The sequence below is a fragment of the Hyperolius riggenbachi genome, chromosome 1 (assembly GCF_040937935.1).
Source record: "Hyperolius riggenbachi isolate aHypRig1 chromosome 1, aHypRig1.pri, whole genome shotgun sequence".
Classification (NCBI taxonomy): Eukaryota; Metazoa; Chordata; class Amphibia; order Anura; family Hyperoliidae; genus Hyperolius; species Hyperolius riggenbachi.
The window spans coordinates 320,300,944-320,321,000 of record NC_090646.1 but is presented as its reverse complement, the minus strand read 5'-3'; the positions used below and the strand labels follow the sequence as shown (position 1 = coordinate 320,321,000).

General features: G+C 42.2%; 1 protein-coding gene across 5 annotated transcripts in view; it reads left to right on the top strand.

Moving 5' to 3' along the window:
* Window positions 1-17,381: 17,381 nt before the first annotated feature.
* LOC137509573 (uncharacterized) overlaps window positions 17,382-20,057 on the top strand; it is a 348,789-nt gene continuing 346,113 nt past the window's right edge. For all 5 annotated transcript variants that reach the window (XR_011020498.1, XR_011020495.1, XR_011020497.1 and 2 more), the window contains exon 1: window positions 17,382-17,486. The gene's annotated coding sequence lies outside the window, so the exon portion shown is untranslated. The remainder of the gene's footprint in view (window positions 17,487-20,057) is intronic.

Genomic DNA, 20,057 nt, shown 5'->3' with positions numbered 1-20,057 from the left:
AAAGCAGATCATTACAGTGCATTTACTGGTGAAAAGCTGTCTCTTATTATGTGCATTTACTGGTGAAAAGCTGTCTCTTATTATGTGCATTTACTGGTGAAAAGATGTTTTGTATTATGTGCATTTACTGGTGAAAAGCTGTCTCTTATGTGCATTTACTGGTGAAAACCTGTCTCTTATGTGCATTTCCTGGTGAAAAGCTGTCTCTTATGTGCATTTAGTGGGGAAACGCTGTCTCTCATTACATGCATTTACTGGGGAAATGCAGTCTGTCATTATGTGCATTTACTTGCCGCGCCCACTTTCGTCGCCTTCGATGCGCAGATCATGTCCTCTAGTCCTTTGAGAAGGCCTAGGGACAAAAAGCTCATCCGCCAAGCTATTATATTGCCCTCTGATGTATTTATACATGTTAATTAGATCCCCTCTAATGCGTCTTTTCTCTAGACTAAATAAACCCAGTTTATCTAACCTTTCTTGGTAAGTGAGACCTTATCAAAATACTTTTCCCATTCTGCATCATTCTCATCGTTGTCCTCTCCATCATTCGCTATCAGATCCCATCTTAAACACTTTGGTACTATCCCTTCCTTTTCGTATTTGCTCAATGTAACAATATCCCACCAGGTGGCTTGTTCCTTAACCTTTTCGGGACCACGTGCATTCGATTCTACGCCGCGCTTGTGGCTGTTCTAGCCTGATGCGGCGTAGAATCTACGCCGGCCCGCAATTTCCGCTCCCGATGCGATCGTGCGCACCCGGAGGGGGAGATTAAGCTGTCATATGACAGCCGACATCTCCCCCGAGTGTTCAGCAGCCATCGCGTATGGCTGCTGATCACGTGATCACTACGATCGCCGTCGGATCGCAGTGATCACATTGACAGTGGCGGCGGCAGGGGGGAAAAGAAGAGGATCCACTCACCTCCCTGCCGTTACCGCGACGATCGGCACCCCCTCCGCTCTGGCCGGCATCACACGGATCGTCTGACGTCAGCGCCGGGTCCCGGCTTGATGACGTCATCAAGCCGCGACCTGGAACTGATCGTCAGACAGAACGGAGATGCCAGCCGGAGAAGAGGGTCCCGTGGGGCTCATCGCTGGAGCCTGGAAGGTAAGTGAAGGCTGCTGGCAGAAGGGGGGGCCCAGGCCACCATGGAGGGAAACAAATCCTGGCAGCCACAGACGGGATCCGGCCGCCTGACCCCCCCAAACGCGCGCACCCCCTTCCCGCGCAAAATGCCTGGTCCTTAAGGGGGGTAGGTGGCCGGTCCCGAAAAGGTTAAGCATTAAGCCTTGCAACCCTTTAAAATCGTTATCCACATTAGGTATTCAATCCTGCTCAATATTAAAAATCTCATCAAGATCAGTATGCTTTTTCAATCTTTGCTCAAATATGTCCATTTCTGCAGCAGAATAAAATACAAAACTTTAAAACACAACCAATTACTGCGCTGATATACAATAAGGGTGAATGTAATAACAGGTGGTGCGCTGCTCTCCTTAAACAGTCCACAAAATCACACAATAGCTGCGCCCTAGGAACTCAGCAAACACAGTCCTTCCACACACAGTGTATTTGGTACGATCAATATGGCACTCCTCTTCTAGTAAAAAAGACCAGTGATCCACTTCAGTGAGATACCACCACCACAACCCAAGCAGTGGCCACTCACCGTTAATGTATGACCCTCAGTCAGATGGGTCTTCAGCGCTTATAGGGTCATCTGGCCGCCCCTTGCCGTATAAGGAATGCTCGTCCTGATCACCCAAAAAGTATTGCTGGTTCTTTGCACCTCAAAAAAGACATACCAGAGCTCCCATAGCGTAAAATTGTAAAACCATTTTAATAATAAAAAGATTGCACACTTACAAACATAGCCGTGTTAAGATCGCTCAGAGTTTTAGTGGGCTCCACCCCAATCATTGGCCGCCAGGTCGGCTGGAGTGCACTGTATCATCTGCAATAGATTTGGGTGGATAGAAAAAAGGATGGGAGGAAAGACGGGAGCCCAATCTGATGTAGTATCATAAGAGGTAAATTAAAATTCAAAGAGTAAACAGCTGTTATACACACAAAATAGGGTTGCAATATCAGCAACCACTAAGAACACATGTGGGGAAGTACGGTCCCCACTCAGCCTTGTCAGATGATGGTCGCAGCTCCTTCCAAAAAGTCCACTAGAATAGTGGTAACCCCAATTCAGCGGTCAAAAACATCTATAGAAGGGTTGAGGAGGCGCCCAATGTATTTGCACAATTACGGTGTTTTTCCAATGCTAACAAGCAATATTTAAAAAAGGAGGAGGGTCCTACCTTGAAAAAGTAGTCCATCCAGTACTTAGTATAGAAGGTGAAAAACTTTATTGGGCACTTAACTGACAACGCGTTTCGCGGTGAAAACCGCTTCTTCAGGTCGAATACTGTGCCTTTAACCATTTCAGCCTACAGGGTTGAAATTTTTTTACATCTGAGCAACTTTCACCTCCCATTCATTTGCCAATAACTTTATCACTACTCATCACAAAGAATTGATCTATACCTTGTTTTTTCCACCACCAATTAGGCTTTCTGTGGGTGGTACATTTTGCTAAGAGCCACTTTACTGTAAATGCATTTTAACAGGAAGAATAAGAAAAAAAACGGGAAAAATTCATTATTTCTCAGTTTTCAGCCATTATAGTTTTAAAATAATACATGCCTCCATAATTAAAACTCACGTATTGTATTTGCCCATATGTCCCGGGTATTACACCATTAAAATTATGTCCCTATCACAATGTATGGCACCGATATTCAATTTGGAAATAAAGGTGCATTTTTTCAATTTGCGTCCATCACTATTTAGAAGCCCATAATTTAATAAATCATATTGATATACTCCTTTGACATGCATATTTAAAAAGTTCAGACCCTTAGGTAACTATTTATGTTTTTTTTATTATTATTATTATTGTAATTTTTTTTTTTAATTAAAACTTGTATGTGGGTATTTTTGGTGTGGGAGGTAAACAGGGGATTTTTAATGTTTAAAAATGTATTTTTTAATACAATGTGTGTTTTTGGTGTAGTTTACTATTTGGCCACAAGATGGCCACAGTCAAAAAGTCCTGGGAGCGATCGATCTCGCTCCCAGGAAGAAGAAAGAAGACCAGTGCTCAGAAAAGCCGCAACGTCTGAAGAGACGCTGTCGGCTTTTCTCCGGGGGGGGGTCCGATCAGTGAAAGGGATTTATAATCCCTTTCATTGATCGATGGGCTAACGGCCAGCAGCGGGGGCGCGCCCGGGGGGGCCCGCGGGAGCGCGCGCGACCCGTGGGAGTGCGCGCAGCCTAACTGGACGAAAATTTTTGTCCAGTTAGGCTGAAGTGGTTAAAAACAAACATGGCACATAGGATAGCATCAATACACAAAACAACAATTCCTTCGCATTACACTAGAAAATATTTCATTCATTTACACAATTAGATAAAATAGATAAGAACACTGATAGTGTTCAGTGAAGCATAATTCATAAAAGAGTAAAACATACTCAAAACATTGATATCCAAATTAATCAGAGGTATAAACATACATAAAAATACTCTAAATTACACAATACCGAAGCTGTAGTACAAATATGAGGTACTAGCTAAAAACCAATAGGGCATATTATCACATTCTGCAAGATCCATGGGATCATATAAATATGTGTGAATATATATATCTAAGCCATGAAATAAAAATATATAGTGGAAGTGCTAGACTTTAACTGGGTCACCAACACCATCGGGTATAGCACAGCATAAGGCCGGAGGAGGTGTCATAGCGCTTACCTGATGAAAGTAGTGCAGCTATCCTGGGCGCCTGTATGGAGGACGCCGCGGCTGTTAGGGAAAAAATAGCGCTGGTTCAATTCCGGAGTAGGGGGGCGCGGTCATATATCACTGCGCTGATATGCGGCGTGACGTCAGTGCGGAGGGCCGGAGGTAGCCCTGCTCTGTGTATGCGTTGCTAAGATACACAGAGAGGACAGCGTCGCTGCAATACTACAGGCATGTGGCGTACGAGCATGAAAAGGGGAGGGCAGCGTCAGACATGCTCGGGCCAGCGTGTGACATAGATAATAAAGCGCCAGTGTGGGACCATATTCAAAATAAATGTCTGAGCTGGCAGAGCGGGGACAAATGTCCTCAATAGCGGTCATTTTGTAGAAGCCTGTGGTTTATGTGGCCAAAAGACAGGGGGCAGGATAGGAGGACACGATCCTCTGGGTGCAGGTCTCTAGTAATAAAACACATGGTGAAATGGACAGAGTCACATCCCTATCCGGGCATATAGCAATAAAAGGCATATTTCATATATCATGTTTCATATACACCATTCATTAAAACAAAATACTAAATATCAATAAAAATCAATAAAAATGAACATAATAAAAAAAGGGTGTAAGTTCACCCCAAACTGAACCTCTATCAGGAGTCAATAACATGTCTATGTGTACATTTATAGAGGGCATCACACAGTCCCATAAGTCTTTAGAATACAGATATGAGAAAAATAACAACATGAATTAAAAATTAATTATTACGATGAATTATACAAAGAGAGGCTGAAATAGCCTAATAGTATATATTGTTGAGTTAACATGTCAGATTCGCACCTCTGATTAAAATTGTAAATATATTCAATCATAAGTGTCATGATCTTGAAATGAAAGGGGCACGCCGGCTAAGGCGTAAGGGAAGATGTAGGTGCAGTAAACCTATGCGGAGATGGTATATCCTTGCTTCAAGGGAGGCAAAGAGGGGGGGAGGGGGAAGAGGGGAAAGGACGGGGGCGGAGGGATAGGGAAAGGGGACGTGCCCAAGAGTCTAAATAGGGGGCGGAGGAGGGGGGGAGGAGGGAGGCAGAGGGGAAGGAAAAGGGGAGGAAATGCCCGAGGGTCTAAATAGGATGGATGGGGGGGAAGGACAAGGATAACCAGGTAAAAACTTGTGCCCCTACTGGCCGGAGGGAGAGGCCTATAAACTAACGGTAGGGAAGTGTGAACTGATAGAAGGCCCTCAAAAGTGGTTCCTAAAAATAGGCCCTACGGGTTCTATCATGTTTCATAAGTTGTGCTCCAGACATATGTTGAGGCCCTCTGGGTGCAGGGTTCCCAATTTGAAAATCCAAAACATTCTCTGCTTCTTAGTCTTCCTGTTCTGTTTTGTACTGTCTCTGCAATCCTCTCTAGGGGGCATATTGAGGTATCTTCACATTCACAATTGTGAACCATTTTGAAGTGTTTAGACAGACCATGCTTTAGATAACCCTTCTGGATGTTTCTCCTGTGTTGGCCCCATCTGGTACGAAGGTGCTGGGTGGTCCGGACTATATATTGCAGCCCACAGGGACTAAGTAAATTACAAAGTCGGCTGAGCAATCCATCATCTCACCAATGGTGTGCTCTTCTCCTGTGGTCTTAGATATGAAGTTGCGGGCGTTTTCGCTGATCTTCTCACAGCAGAGACACCGAGGTTGCTGACATCGAGTAACTAACCCCTGGGTACTTCTTTGAGTTAATGGGGCGGCCACTGTTTGTGTGTCTCCTATGAGTTTGCGGGGGGCAACTCTCGATTTTTGAGAGTTTTGGCTCTGCGGAAAATGACTTTAGGTTTTTCCTCTATGTCAAATTTAAGAAGTGGATCCATTCGGAGTAAAGGCCAGGACTTCCTTATAATCTCCTTGATGTCCTTATGCTGTCAAGAACCTGCTGTCGAGGTCGAGCTGTCGAGAACCTGGTAATGAAGTTGACCTCCTTACCTATTGCTCTGTTGGTATTCGGATCCTTCCTAACGATCAGGTTGTTACGATCGGTATTTCTAGCTTTCCGTCTGGCTTCGTTGACTAATTGTTTGGGAAAGTGTCGATCAGTAAACTTCTCCGTAAGGATCTGTGCTTGTTGGTCGAAGGTTTCTACCTCACTACAATTTTTACGAATCCTAAGAAACTGGCCAAAGGAATATTGTTCTTCCAAGGCTTATAATGGCAGCTCTTATAGTCAATGTATGAATTGGTGTCCACCGCCTTGAAGAAGTTTTTTGATCTTGTATTCCCTCCCTCTTGGTATAGGATCAAATCCAAGTAGTCAATCTTTGTCGGGTGGTGTTTAGAAGTAAAAGTGAGGCCCCAGTCATTATCATTTAAATAGTAACAGAAGCTTCTTATTGATTCGTCGGTACCGTCCCAAATCAAGATCAAATCATCAATGTACCTCTTGTACATGATGATATTATTGGTGTAGGGGTTATCTGAGCCTAGTATAAGACCCTTAAAGCAGCCCATTGTGAGATTAGCATAGCTGGGGGCATAGCTTGCCCCCATAGCTGTGCCGCTCCTTTGTAATTATATAGCATCTTGAAATCAGAAGCTATTACGGGTTAAGGACAGGTGAAAAAAAATTGCATTAATCAAAAGAAGTTTCTGTTTCTCCGGCATGTTAGGGTCTTGTGAAATTTAGTGCCAGACTGCTTTCAGTCCTATTTTGTGATGTATATTTGAGTAAAGGGCTGAGACATCCAAAGTAAGCCATTGGTATCCCTCTTGCCAGTTGATGCTGGTTAGTTCTGATAATAGATGTGTGGAGTCTTTCAGGTAAGACGGAAGCTTGATGACGTATGGTTGCAGGTGTAAATCAATGAGTTCGGACAGGTGAGAGGTAAGTGATCCAATTCTGGCGATGATTGGTCTTCCTGGTGGATTTTTAAGGGACTTGTGAATCTTGGGCAGCTGGTAAAAATGCGCCATGGTAGGTTCAGCTATCAGAATATAGTCCTTTTCATTCTTGCTAATCTGATAATCATTCTTGCTAATAATACCTTCTTCATATGCCGATTTTATTAACGTTCTAAGTGCTTCCATATGTTCCCCCATTGGATCTGTAGGTAGTATTGTATAGTATACTTTGTCCTCCAGTATTCTTTTAGACTCTGCAATATAATCCTCTTTATTCATAATTACGATCCCCCCCCCTTATTGGCCTGTTTAATAATGATGTCATGATAGTTACATGGTTTCCACATTCTTGACCGCTTGTTCCTCTTTTTTTGTCAGATTTGATTTTCCTGTTTTGTTATTGAGAGACCTCAAATCTTCTAAAACTTGTTTATAAAAAGCCTCTATGTACGGACCTTTATGTGTCGTCGGATACAACTTTGATTTGTTCTTCAGGTTCGTATGGATATATTTCTCCAAATGCATTTCCTCTTGATGCACAAAGTAATATGGTGTTGGTCCATCTGTGGAAACTATGATGGGGCTCGTATGTAGTTGTTTTGTACTTCTTTGAGACTTTAACAATTTTGTTGCAAAATATCTTTTAAGAGTCAACTTTCTGGTGAACGCATTTAGGTCCACAAATAGTTTGTACATGTTGGAGTTCTTGGTGGGACAAAAAGAATCGGATGATGCGACCATCATCTGACAAGGCCGAGTGGGGATGGTACTTCCCCACATGTGTTCTTAGTGGTTGCTGATATTGCAACCCTATTTTGTGAGTATAACAGCTGTTTACTCTTTGAATTTTCAATTACCTCTTACAATACTACACCAGATTGGGCTCCCGTCTTTCCTCCCATCCTTTTTTCTATCCACCCAAACCTTTTCCAGAGCTACGTAACACCATCCAAGTGTTACCCGTTCTCGAGAGGACTGACCAATTGAAGACCACCCTTGATCCCTGTAGAAACATGGATCTACTTGAAGATTGTGAACTCCAACGATCCCGACTTTTCGAGCAATTCAAGAAATGTTAGTTCCGACCAGAGACTTCTTCCACTGCAGACCGGGCCAAAGGGGCAGCTGATGGGGGGTCCACAGAGTCAGAGCCGACACCAGATCTAAGTCCCCTATTCTTTGCCCTTGAAAAACTGTTGAAAAGTGAATTTTTTAACATTGTAGACATCGAATTGCAAGCCACATACATGGAGGAAAAAATCTCCCCAGGGGGACTTAGAGTCCCCACAGAATCCCCCTTTGCTGATGACCCAGTGTTCACTGAAGAATGGAATATCTATTTAGAGTTTTGTTCAAGAGGCATGATGGAAAGGATCACTGCTAAGTGTAAAACTATAGTATCAGATTTACAACCACAAATCATAACCCAGAAAGCCAAGCTGGCGAAGTACGCCAATACAGATCAATATAAATCTTTCTCTTATATCCTTGTTAACAAATTCAGTAGATTTGAAGTGGCAATTACAGAAAGCAAACTAGGTAAGATAAATAGGGACAGAAATCTCTATCTTAAAAACCAACAACGGAACCATAGACCAAGGCAGGGGCCAGAGAGCGTTTCCCCCGTACCACCATCCAACCCTGAACCTGGGACACAGACAGAAGTATCCACGGTTCTTAGACCAGAAACGGGTGACCGCAATGCTCCGGTAAATCTACCAACTGATTGTCTACCTACCGAGCAGACGCCGACAAGCAATAAAGTTGATCCAAAAGAAACAAACAAACCACAACCAAAGGGCATCTTTAGACCCAAACCCAAACGACTTCCACCACAGGGTAAGCAGAGATCTCAAATTACAAATCCTAATCCAATTCTGAGAGTCAAGCAGCAGACCAAAAACACTAATAAGGCCATGGCAGGGATCCACCGTGACATCCCATCCGCACCAAGTAACAATAGCCCACCCACAGGGCACGCCACTCGAGAACTCAACTCAATGGAGGAAGACTCGGAAATCTACAGCACACCACTGGCTAATGGTCCAATGGCGAGGACAAAGGCTACACATAATGCACATAATACACTCCATTCCCTGGCGATCTCCCCGGAACTATTGGACCTGAGCACCTATGACGACATACAAGAAGGCTCTCCCCCAGGAATAACGACGACTGTGGATGGAGGATCTCGACCAGTGGAAGAACCCCCACTACCCAAGGAGACAAGACAGGATTCGACACAGACAGTTAGAACAACAACTACAACAATGCCCAGACGAAGGCCCAAGGATCTATAGATACATCAAGGACGTATTACTAAATTCCTCATTCCATCACAAGAACAAGCAAGTAGTTCCGAATCCTTCTCCACAGGAGGTACATCATCGTCATCTTTTTTAGAATTGCCAACGATCTTGAGGGAAACAACGCCATTACGCCCCAGGATGCAGGACCCACGGAGTCTTCTTGCGCCACTCACAGTATCATCACCTCTGAGACCACTGAAAAGATCAGCCCCAAGCTCAGAAAGAGAGGCCGAAGAGGCGGCAAAAAGAAGAAACAGAGGGGGCGTGGCTGGCTGGCAGTGTGGATGGCTGCATAGAAGAGAGCTCCTGATCCCAGCCTTCCAAAAGCGACGTTAAAGCATGCCAGGACCGGAGGAGACCGTCCCAGCAGCCATGGGAGAGGACATGGAGACATCGGGGACCCAGCGAGCTGACATCCAACGCCCGCAGAGGATCCCTGACATCTTTAAAAGGAGAAGACCCGGGCCGCGCGGTGAGCAAGATGGCGCCGGCACCTCCGGGATGCGTAAGTCCGCAATACCAGTACGCATGCAGGACGCATCCCATACACTTAAACAGGCACCATGCGTACAGAATTCCGCATCCAGGGATGCTGATGTCTCCCACATTTCCGCATCACAGGCTTCTGACGCGGCCCTGCCTCACAGTCCACCAGCCTTGGCAGATTCAGACCCAGGGACCCCCTCTCCCACTTTCCTAAGCCCTGTCAAATCCAGGCCCAGGCTTTCGGGCCCTGCAGATTCACAGGCAGGATCTCCTTCACAGCCGGCTGCAGCTTCAGAGTTCAGCAGCATGCAACCATCAGCCCAGGATGACAACTTGCCTATCGACCGTGCCTTTCTGCGAGACATGATCATGGCCCTGGAACATTCTATGACTAACAAGATGATGGTGATAGCTAATTCTTTGCAGTGATCGGTAGATGATCTGAGTGCTCGGGTATCTTGTAATGAGGACTGTGTTGCTAAATTGATAGACGAGCATAATAAAACTGTTTCTGAGCTCGACCGTCGTGAAGCAAACGAAGAAGCGATACAGTTGAAAATCGCAGACTTGGAGCATCGCAATCGCCATTGCAACCTTAAATTTCGTGGTATTGATGAGACAGTAAATAATGAACAGCTCAAAGATTTTCTAATTGACATGGTGAAATCAGCGGTGCCTCAATTTTCCAACATTGAGTACACCATAGAACGAGCCCACAGACTGTCTAAGCCTGCTCACCTGCCAGAAAGAGTTCCCAGAGACGCTATAGCCTGTTTTCAGTTTTATCACGTCAAAGATGCTTTTTCCTTTTTCATGAGACAGCATGAAAAATTGCCAGAACCCTACAGCAACATTAAAGTTTTTACTGATCTTTCGCAATTCACATTACAAAAGCGCAGATCCTTGGCCCCGCTGACAGCATATCTCAGGGAGCAGCAGATTCAATATAAATGGGGTTTTCCTACAAACCTTCTCCTTTCTCGTGATGGTAAATTCCACACTATTGCTACATTGGAGCAAGGAATCTCTCTTCTTAATAGCATGGGCCTGCCGGTTACTCTCGATCAGCTGGAAACATACCGCAAACAACCTTTGAATAGACTCCCTCGCACCTGGCGCACTAAATCCTGAGGAGGCTGGGACATAGCTCCCTGCCTTGGTGTTCTCTACCTGTTTTTTATCCATAGTGAATTAAATTTTATGGGTACTACCCCCCCCCCACCCTTACTCCCCCCCCCCCCCCCTTCTCAGTGTGGTCCTATTTAAGCCACTGAGAGTCTCTGGGCTTTTTTGTTGTGGGACGGTGAGGAGTTTTTTGCCCAGACAGAATGTTAACATTGATGTCTTTTTCTTCTATTTCTGTTGGTAATATGCTCAGCTTTGTTTGTTTGTGTTATTGGTTTTTTTTATTTTCAGGAGTCCTGATTGGTCAAGAACGTGATTCACTGGTATATCTCGATGCTTTGCTGATTAAGTTTATATTTTTATCATGCCTAGACAGTTTAATTTGATTACGCACAATGTCCAGGGGTTGAATGAACCAGTCAAACGTAGAAAAGCCTTCCAATATTATCAGAGCTTAAAAGCCTCAGTTCTGTTTTTGCAAGAAACTCATTTTATACATTCCAAATCGCCCACCTTTCTGCACAGATCATATAGCAGGTCCTATTATGCTTCATTCACTAAAAAATCCAGGGAAGTTGCCATAGTGTTTCATAACTCTATTTCATTCTCACTTATAGACTCTTACGTAGACCCTGAGGGTAGGATCTTGATCCTTAGGGGTATCCTGGAGGATAAATCTCTTACGTTGGTTAATTGTTATGCACCCAATGCCTCTAAGACTGCTTTTTTGCAATTATTGGCCTCTCAATTGGAAAGGCTATCTTCTTCTCATTTGATCATAGCAGGTGACTTCAATGCAGTAGCTAACCCCAGCTTAGATAGGTCAGTTCAGTCTCCCTTTGCTCAGACCTTCCCGAGAAGACTCACTAGCCTCCTTTCAAGACTTAAACTTATCGATATTTGGAGATCATATAATATCGGCTGCAGACAGTACACCTTCTTTTCTCATTCCCGTCAATCTTATGCCCGCTTGGACTATATTTATTTATCTTCTATAATTGCCTCCAACTCCTCCACTTCAGATATCATCACCTGTAGTTGTTCAGACCATCATATGGTTCAATCATCCTTGGTGGGCTTCGGCTTACCTTTTAGTCCAAGTAACTGGAGGCTTAATGATTCTCTCCTAGCGGAGGAATCAGATAGAATTTCGGTAAGGGGTGAGATGGAGGAATACTTTTTTTTTTAATAGTGATAATACATCCCCCATTCTAAGATGAGCGGCTCATAAGCCAGTCCTGAGAGGCGTTTTTATTGCAAAGGCTGCTAGGGCTAAAAAGCTGAGATCGCAAAAAATCCTTACATTATCTGCTGAGCTGGATTTGCTATATAGGCGCCACTTTGGGACTACATCTAGAGAGATTTTGCATGAGATTAACCTGAAACGAACTGAACTGAATTCTATCCTTGATAATTCACATGCTAAGGCATTGAAGTTCTCCAAAGCTAGATTTCTATTACGAGGAAATAATCCTTCTACCCAGTTTGCTCGCAAACGTAATCAATATTATAAGCCCCCTCACGTTTATAAATTGAAAAGTACTAGAGGCATTGAGGAAGTGCTACCTTCCAAAGATTTAAAAAATTTTGAGGAATATTACCAAAATCTTCTAGGGACCGAGATAACATCTAATACTGCTGAGCTTAAGTCATGGTTGGATACCCTCCAGTTGCCCACATTGACCCCTGAACAGCTACAATCTCTTAGGGAGCTGTAACTAGCACAGTAAGGGAAAAGAAAAAACCCGCAGGGGTACCAGGAGCCCTTATGGTGTATTATCTTCAGGTAAATTAGATAAAAATAAGAGTAAATTATACTCACAAGTGTAGGTTGCTATAAAGGCAACCACTTGTACAGGCATGTAGGGAAGTCCCGTCCCCACTCGGTCTTTATGATGGTCGGTCGCTGCTCCTTAGGGAAAAAGGCTTCACTTCTGTTTAGTCGTGAAGGACCCCACGAGTGGGGTGGTAAGACGTCGTATTACGAGGAGGATAGGAGGCGCCCTTGAAATATGTTCGGTGATTGCTTTTTGTAAAGAAACTCCACTTGGTAGAGAGTAGAAAGTTTTTATTAGCACTATAGACAACGCGTTTCACAGCTCAAACCGCTTCCTCAGGTCAAGTACAGGTGCTTTTAAAACAAATAAAATACATTGGACGCTCAGTATTCGATAAGTTAAAAAAAAAAGGTTGTTCTGGGTAACATGAATGAAATTATTCTAAAATTACACCAATAAAATCCATATAATAAGGAATATCATAAAAATTAATATATAAAAATTATATATGAGTCACCATAAACAAGATAAAAAAACACATTATTATACTATGTCATATAATTATACCATAGGTGAATAAAACACAGGGCATATGTGTCTCCATGGTTAGGAGTCAGAACAGTTGTAAGTAAACTGTCTGCAAGAAGACCTAATTGTGCTGATTTAATACAGGAGGTGCCTGATATAAAGGACAGAAGGTAATAAGGTGGGGAGGGTTTGAGTGGACAACTACAGGGATGTATAAGGCGAGGGCTGTATATGCCTGTGGACCCAAACCACAGGAATTGGATGTGAGCAGTAGAAACACTGGTATCTGAGTGGGTGGGGGTAAAGGAGGGACATGGGTATGTGTTATACGCTGGTGGGGGGCTACATATGGTAATGAACCCCGTTGTAGAGGTGGGTAGGAAAAAAATGCAGATATAGTATAGCCAGGAGGGGGTCACATTTGAGGACACAAAAAGGACACAAAACAGCTTTAGCACCGAGACCGCAAAAAAGGAATCCAGGAAGAAGATATTCCTACAAAGGACCAAACCAAAGACCAGTATACTTTCAGAATGAAAGAGACAATAGAAGAAGAAATGAAAAAGAGAATCAAGAAAAATCGATGAATAGACACTCATCCAAGAATCCTATCAACCGTATCTTAAATACAGATTACTCAGAGACACAACAGAAACCCAATACAGATGGAACTGAAAGACGAACACAAACCCCAAAGAAAAGGGGTAGATCCTCAGAAGAAGATGAGGTTTTCAGCACACCGCTAACCAATCAGAAAAATAAAGAACGAAAACTCAGCAATAAATTATCAACTACATCAGACGACCTCCTAGATCTAAGTATCTACAACACACAAGAAGAATCCCCGACAGCAGAAATTAAAGCATTAAAAGTACAGAACAAGAATATGGAACGGATACAAAAACCACCAACCAAAACAACATCAATATCAAGAATCCCTCAACTAACAAAGGCGAATAAAGGATTCAAAACTAATCTAACAAAAGAAACCAGACTCATAACGGAATTCTTTACGCCAACACAAGAACCTCTCAATTACAGCTCTGACTATAACACCACAGAGGGCACTACAACCAGTTCATCTTCTTTTTTAGAATTACCCACCATATTGGGGGAAGCCACACCGTTAAGACCGATAATACCATACCCCATAACCCATCTAGCACCCCTGGTAAACTCCTCACCGTTGAAACCACCAGAAAAAATTATGGAAAAACAAGAAAGAGGGGAAAAAGAGGAGGTAAAAAAGGCGGACAAAGAATAAATGCTACCCCTAGAGAAATGACAAATACAAAATCCATTTTTAATTTATCTTCTTATATATTGAACAAAGCAGAGAAAGCAGTTTTAGGTCGAGGCCTCTCCTTTTGCCCAACCAAACTTGTATGACCTGTTCATAGATTTGAATCATTTTACTAGGAAATTGACCCTAAAACGATATTTTGCATTGAAAAAATCTAAAGGTCATAATACAAAAACCTACAATACCAGTAGTGAAATTCCAATAATCCTCAATAATGATGATACACAAAACATCTTTTATAATCCAGAAGAAATAGCAATGGAAAAATATATACACACTCAACTAAAGAATAAATTGAACTTTTACCCTACTACATATAGGGGCCCCCATATAGAGGGATTTTACAATCAAGTCTTAGAAGATTTCAGGAACCTGGATAATAAGGACTCAACTTCAAACTTGACAAAACAGGAACAACGAGCAATCAAAAGTCTGAAGAATAACAACACAATTATTATTAAATCAGCAGACAAAGGGGGAGGGATCGTAATAATGAACAAAGTAGACTACATTAAAGAAGCGGAAAGGATACTCAAAGATACGGAATATTATGGTGTATTGGAGCAAGATCCAACCGATATATATAAAAAAGAATTGAAGGACCTAGTGATTGACGCCCTTGAAGAAGGCATCCTCAACAAATCTGAGAAAGACTTCATACTCATCCAAAATCCATCTGTAGCTCATTTTTATCATCTACCTAAAATTCACAAATCTATAACCAACCCACCGGGCAGTCCAATCATAGCTGGCATAAACTCACTATCTTCACATCTGTCAGAACTTATAGATCATCATTTACAACAAATGGTAAGAGATTTGCCTTCATTTCTAAAGGATTCTACACAATTACTCAGAGAACTCACAGATATACCCTGGGCAAACAACTACAAATGGCTAACTTTAGATGTATCTGCTTTATACTCCAATATACACCACAAAATCGGGTTAAAAGCAGTATGGTACTTCCTAATGAAAAATCAAAAGATCTTCCTTATCGAATCCATTAATTTCATACTTACACACAATTATTTCACATTCATGGATACCATCTATCTACAAAAACGGGGAACAGCAATGGGATCGGGCATGGCTCCCAGCTACGCAAATTTGACAATGGGCCTCCTAGAATATCTACTCATAGAGCAAGAAAATCCTTTTACAACAAACATCGTATACTACCGAAGATACATAGATGATTTGATCTTTATTTGGAAAGGCGACACAACATCAATATGCAAATTTGTCAATTATATAAACGACAACGACTGGGGAATATCCTTTACTTCAAATTATGACGAAAAGAAAACCGAGTATCTAGATGTAACCCTATACGCAGAAAATGGGAAGATAAAATCTAAGAATTACTTTAAGTCTGTAGATTCAAATGCATACATCAACTACAAGAGCAATCATCATAAACCATGGAAAAACAATATCCCGTATGGACAATTTTTAAGGATCCGAAAAAACTGCACAGACCTAAAATCATTTGATACGCAGGCAAAAATACTTACAAACAAATTCAAAGAAAAAAACTTTCCGACCAGACTGATCACAGCGGCTAGGAAAAAAGCAAGAAACACTGAAAGACCGACACTCCTGGCAGAAAAGGAAAAACCAACAGATTCTGAAAAGATTCGGAACCAAACTAATTTCATTACGAGGTATTCCAATAACCATACATCAGTGAGAAAAATATTGAAGAAATATTGGCCATTGTTAAAAGATGATCCATATCTGAAGAATGAGATAGATGAGGAACCACACTGCATTTTTAGGAGGGCAAAAACCCTGAAAAACAAACTAGCACCAAGCAAACTGAAAAATATCGGACCAAAGGTGATCGTCCAGCAACAAGAGAACAAGAGAACCCAGGTGTCCGAAAATGCAAACGGAAGGGTTGCCTCTGCTGTCAAAAAATACTGAACTACCAAAAAACTTTTGAATCTACCGTTACAGGCGAAACCTTTAACATCACCCATAAGATGGACTGCTCGTCAAATTATATTATCTACCTCCTAACATGCGAATGTGGACTGCAATATATAGGGCGTACTACACAACAGCTGAAAGTAAGGTGGGGACAACATCGGCGAAATATCAACAAAGGATTTACGAAACATGGACTATCGAGACGCTGCAAAGAATCACACAATCAAGATCACAACAAAATAAAAGTCTGCCCAATTGAACATATACCTCCGGATACACAGAATAGGAAAGAAAGACTGAAAGCACGAGAGATGTACTGGGTATTTAAGCTCAGAACTCTCCATCCAGAGGGTCTAAACATCTGCCTAGAACATAACCTATAATGTACATCTCCAATAAGCATATCCTCCCTTGCACGGCTGCTCCCACCTCACAACCCTACCCCCCCCCCCTCCCCATCCTAATCTATATGCCCCTTATACCATTTCCCTTCTCCTCCCCCTCTTCCCACTATCCCGGGACCCCCCCTACCGTACCCTCATACTCCAACACAGCATATCGGTACTTCCAGGCCATGACACACTTGTCACACAGTTTAGGAACCCTATGTTTCTATCCTGAATTTATTAATAAAGTGTCATACGTGACTTTCTCCTCATACCAGAACACTTGAAATCTGTCTAATATATTGAATGTGGTTTCTACCACTAATAGGGACCAACCTTGTACATATATAAAAACTTTTTTTTTTTTTTTTTTTCGGTCATATCTTGGATGTACCATAATTTTTACATTGTATATTTATAACATACTATATTCACAATGATATTTCCTGATATCAGGCATGTATTTATATATGTATATATTTTTATATATATTTTTTTATTGGTTTTTGTTTATCTGAAGTCTCTAAATGTTTGTCTGTTTCTGACATATAAACAACAAGGTGGCCTGTCTTGTTTATGTTTGGCCACAAGATGGCAGTAATATACTAGTTTCACTGGTTATGTATACCCTATGAGTACGTTCTTTCTAAGAGTTTTTTATTATATGTTCTATGATGTACTACAGGGAGTCTTCCTTCCTAGCTTCCCCGCCCACTTCCCTCTCTGCAGCGAGGCTTGGAGCGCATTACACCTCGCTCTCGTGCAGCTCCAATTGGTTCCAATCACGGACCTCTACCACGCCCCCTATTATTCTGACAGTCCTCCCTCCCACTCCCACGTGTCCCCTCCACCCGGCTGCTCTCTCTTCCGGGATTGCATATATCTCGCCGGCCAGTACAACTGACAGTTTGGCGCCAGGCATTCCAGTCTTCATTTAAGGTAAGCCCTATATATTTATATACACCCCATCGGCCACCTCACGTTTCAGTGACCTGCACACACCCCCGAATTTGGTGCTTTTTCCTCCAGCAGCATAACTCTATGCCGCCTGTAAGCTATTTATTGACTAACCTTAGCCCAGCAGATCCAAACCCTGTGTCCTCAAATGTGACCCCCTCCTGGCTATACTATATCTGCATTTTTTTCCTACCCACCTCTACAACGGGGTTCATTACCATATGTAGCCCCCCACCAGCGTATAACACATACCCATGTCCCTCCTTTACCCCCACCCACTCAGATACCAGTGTTTCTACTGCTCACATCCAATTCCTGTGGTTTGGGTCCACAGGCATATACAGCCCTCGCCTTATACATCCCTGTAGTTGTCCACTCAAACCCTCCCCACCTTATTACCTTCTGTCCTTTATATCAGGCACCTCCTGTATTAAATCAGCACAATTAGGTCTTCTTGCAGACAGTTTACTTACAACTGTTCTGACTCCTAACCATGGAGACACATATGCCCTGTGTTTTATTCACCTATGGTATAATTATATGACATAGTATAATAATGTGTTTTTTTATCTTGTTTATGGTGACTCATATATAATTTTTATATATTAATTTTTATGATTTTCCTTATTATATGGATATTATTGGTGTAATTTTAGAATAATTTCATTCATGTTACCCAGAACAACCTTTTTTTTAAACTTATCGAATACTGAGCGTCCAATGTATTTTATTTGTTTTAAAAGCACCTGTACTTGACCTGAGGAAGCAGTTTGAGCCGTGAAACGCGTTGTCTATAGTGCTAATAAAAACTTTCTACTCTCTACCAAGTGGAGTTTCTTTACAAAAAGCAATCACCGAACATATTTCAAGGGCGCCTCCTATCCTCCTCGTAATACGACAGCTACAATCTCTTAACACTCCAATTTCTTCTACAGAAGTATTAGCGACAATAAAATCTCTCAAATCTTCCACTGCCCCAGGCCCAGATGGGTTTTCTTCTCTATACTATAAAAAAATTTGCTGACACATTGTCACTCTCCTTGACCTCTATGTGTAACGCTATTCTTCAGGGTGAGAAACTTCCTTCGGAAATGCTTCTGGCAAATATGACCCTACTACCTAAACCAGATGCCGATCACTCTTCCCCTGCGGGTTTCCGACCAATTTCGATTTTGAATAATGATATCAAACTCTTTGCTAAAATCTTGGCATCGCGACTAGGTACCATGGTGGGTGATTTGGTTGCTCCTTCTCAGACTGGATTCATCCCTGGCAGGCAAGGCTCTGATAATGTGAGATTGGCAGTTAACATTTTACAAGACGCAGAGATAAAGAAATCAAGGTTTCTGATGTTGGGTCTTGATATCAGTAAAGCATTCGATTCAGTAGATTGGCAATATTTGACTACTGCTCTGGAGAGCTTTGGCCTAACCGGTCCTATCATTACAGCAGTTTTAGCATTGTATGATTCCGCATCTACTGTAATTCGCATTCCTGGGGCAACTTCTGCTCCCATTCAACTTAAATGAGGCACCCGTCGGGGGTGTCCTCTCTCGCCACTGCTGTTCGCTCTTGCTTTAGAGCCCTTGGCGGTGGCGATTAGACGACATCCCGATATTTATGGATATGGTGTTGATAATATTAAGTTGTCTCTGTATGCTGACGATGCTCTCCTGTTCTTGACTAGACAATTAACCTCTTTACCAAATCTCTTCCAATTATTTGAGACTTTTGCAAATTTCTCGGGGCTTAAGGTTAATTTGTCTAAATTCCCAGCCCTCCCGATTAATCTATATCCACACATGATTAGATGGTTGGATTCTACTTATGGTTTTAAATGGAGTCACACTAAATTTAAATATTTGGGAATTTTTCTTACACCTTGCTTTGGGGACCTATATGGAACACATTTTTCACACACAGTTATTAAAATTACGCAACTTTTGAAGACCTGGTCTACATACAGTCTACATACAGTACAAGGTTTCATGGCTGGGCAGAGATGTCGCCTGTAAGATGATTATCCTTCCCAAATTATTATATCTGTTTCGTATGCTTCCTATAACTGTAACTAAAAAATCTTTATCTATTATTCAATCACAAATCAAAAAATTTATTTGGGACGGTAAACCAGCCAGAGTCTGTGCACAGATTCTTTATAGACCCCCCTTGCAAGGAGGTATTGGCTTGCCGAGTTTTTGGCATTACTATCTAGCCTCCAAGCTTGGTCAAATTTTAGATTGGAACATAGATTCAAAACCTCCAGCCTGGTATCAGCTGGAATCTACCTCAGTTTTTCCTTTCCACCTAAATTCATTAGTCACGATAGTCTCTAAGAGGGATCTGACAGTTCTTGCTGGCAGGAATAGGATTGTATCGTCATTGGCTAAACTTTGGATTTCTATTGCCTCTACATGCAAACGTATGACTTTTCCCTCCTCCAGGATTTCTATCTTCGGTAACCCTCAGTTTGTGCCTGCTTTTAGGAACCCGCAGGTTTTTTCTTGGTGGAGGGATAAAGGTCTCTATACAGCTAATAGGTTTTGGATTAGT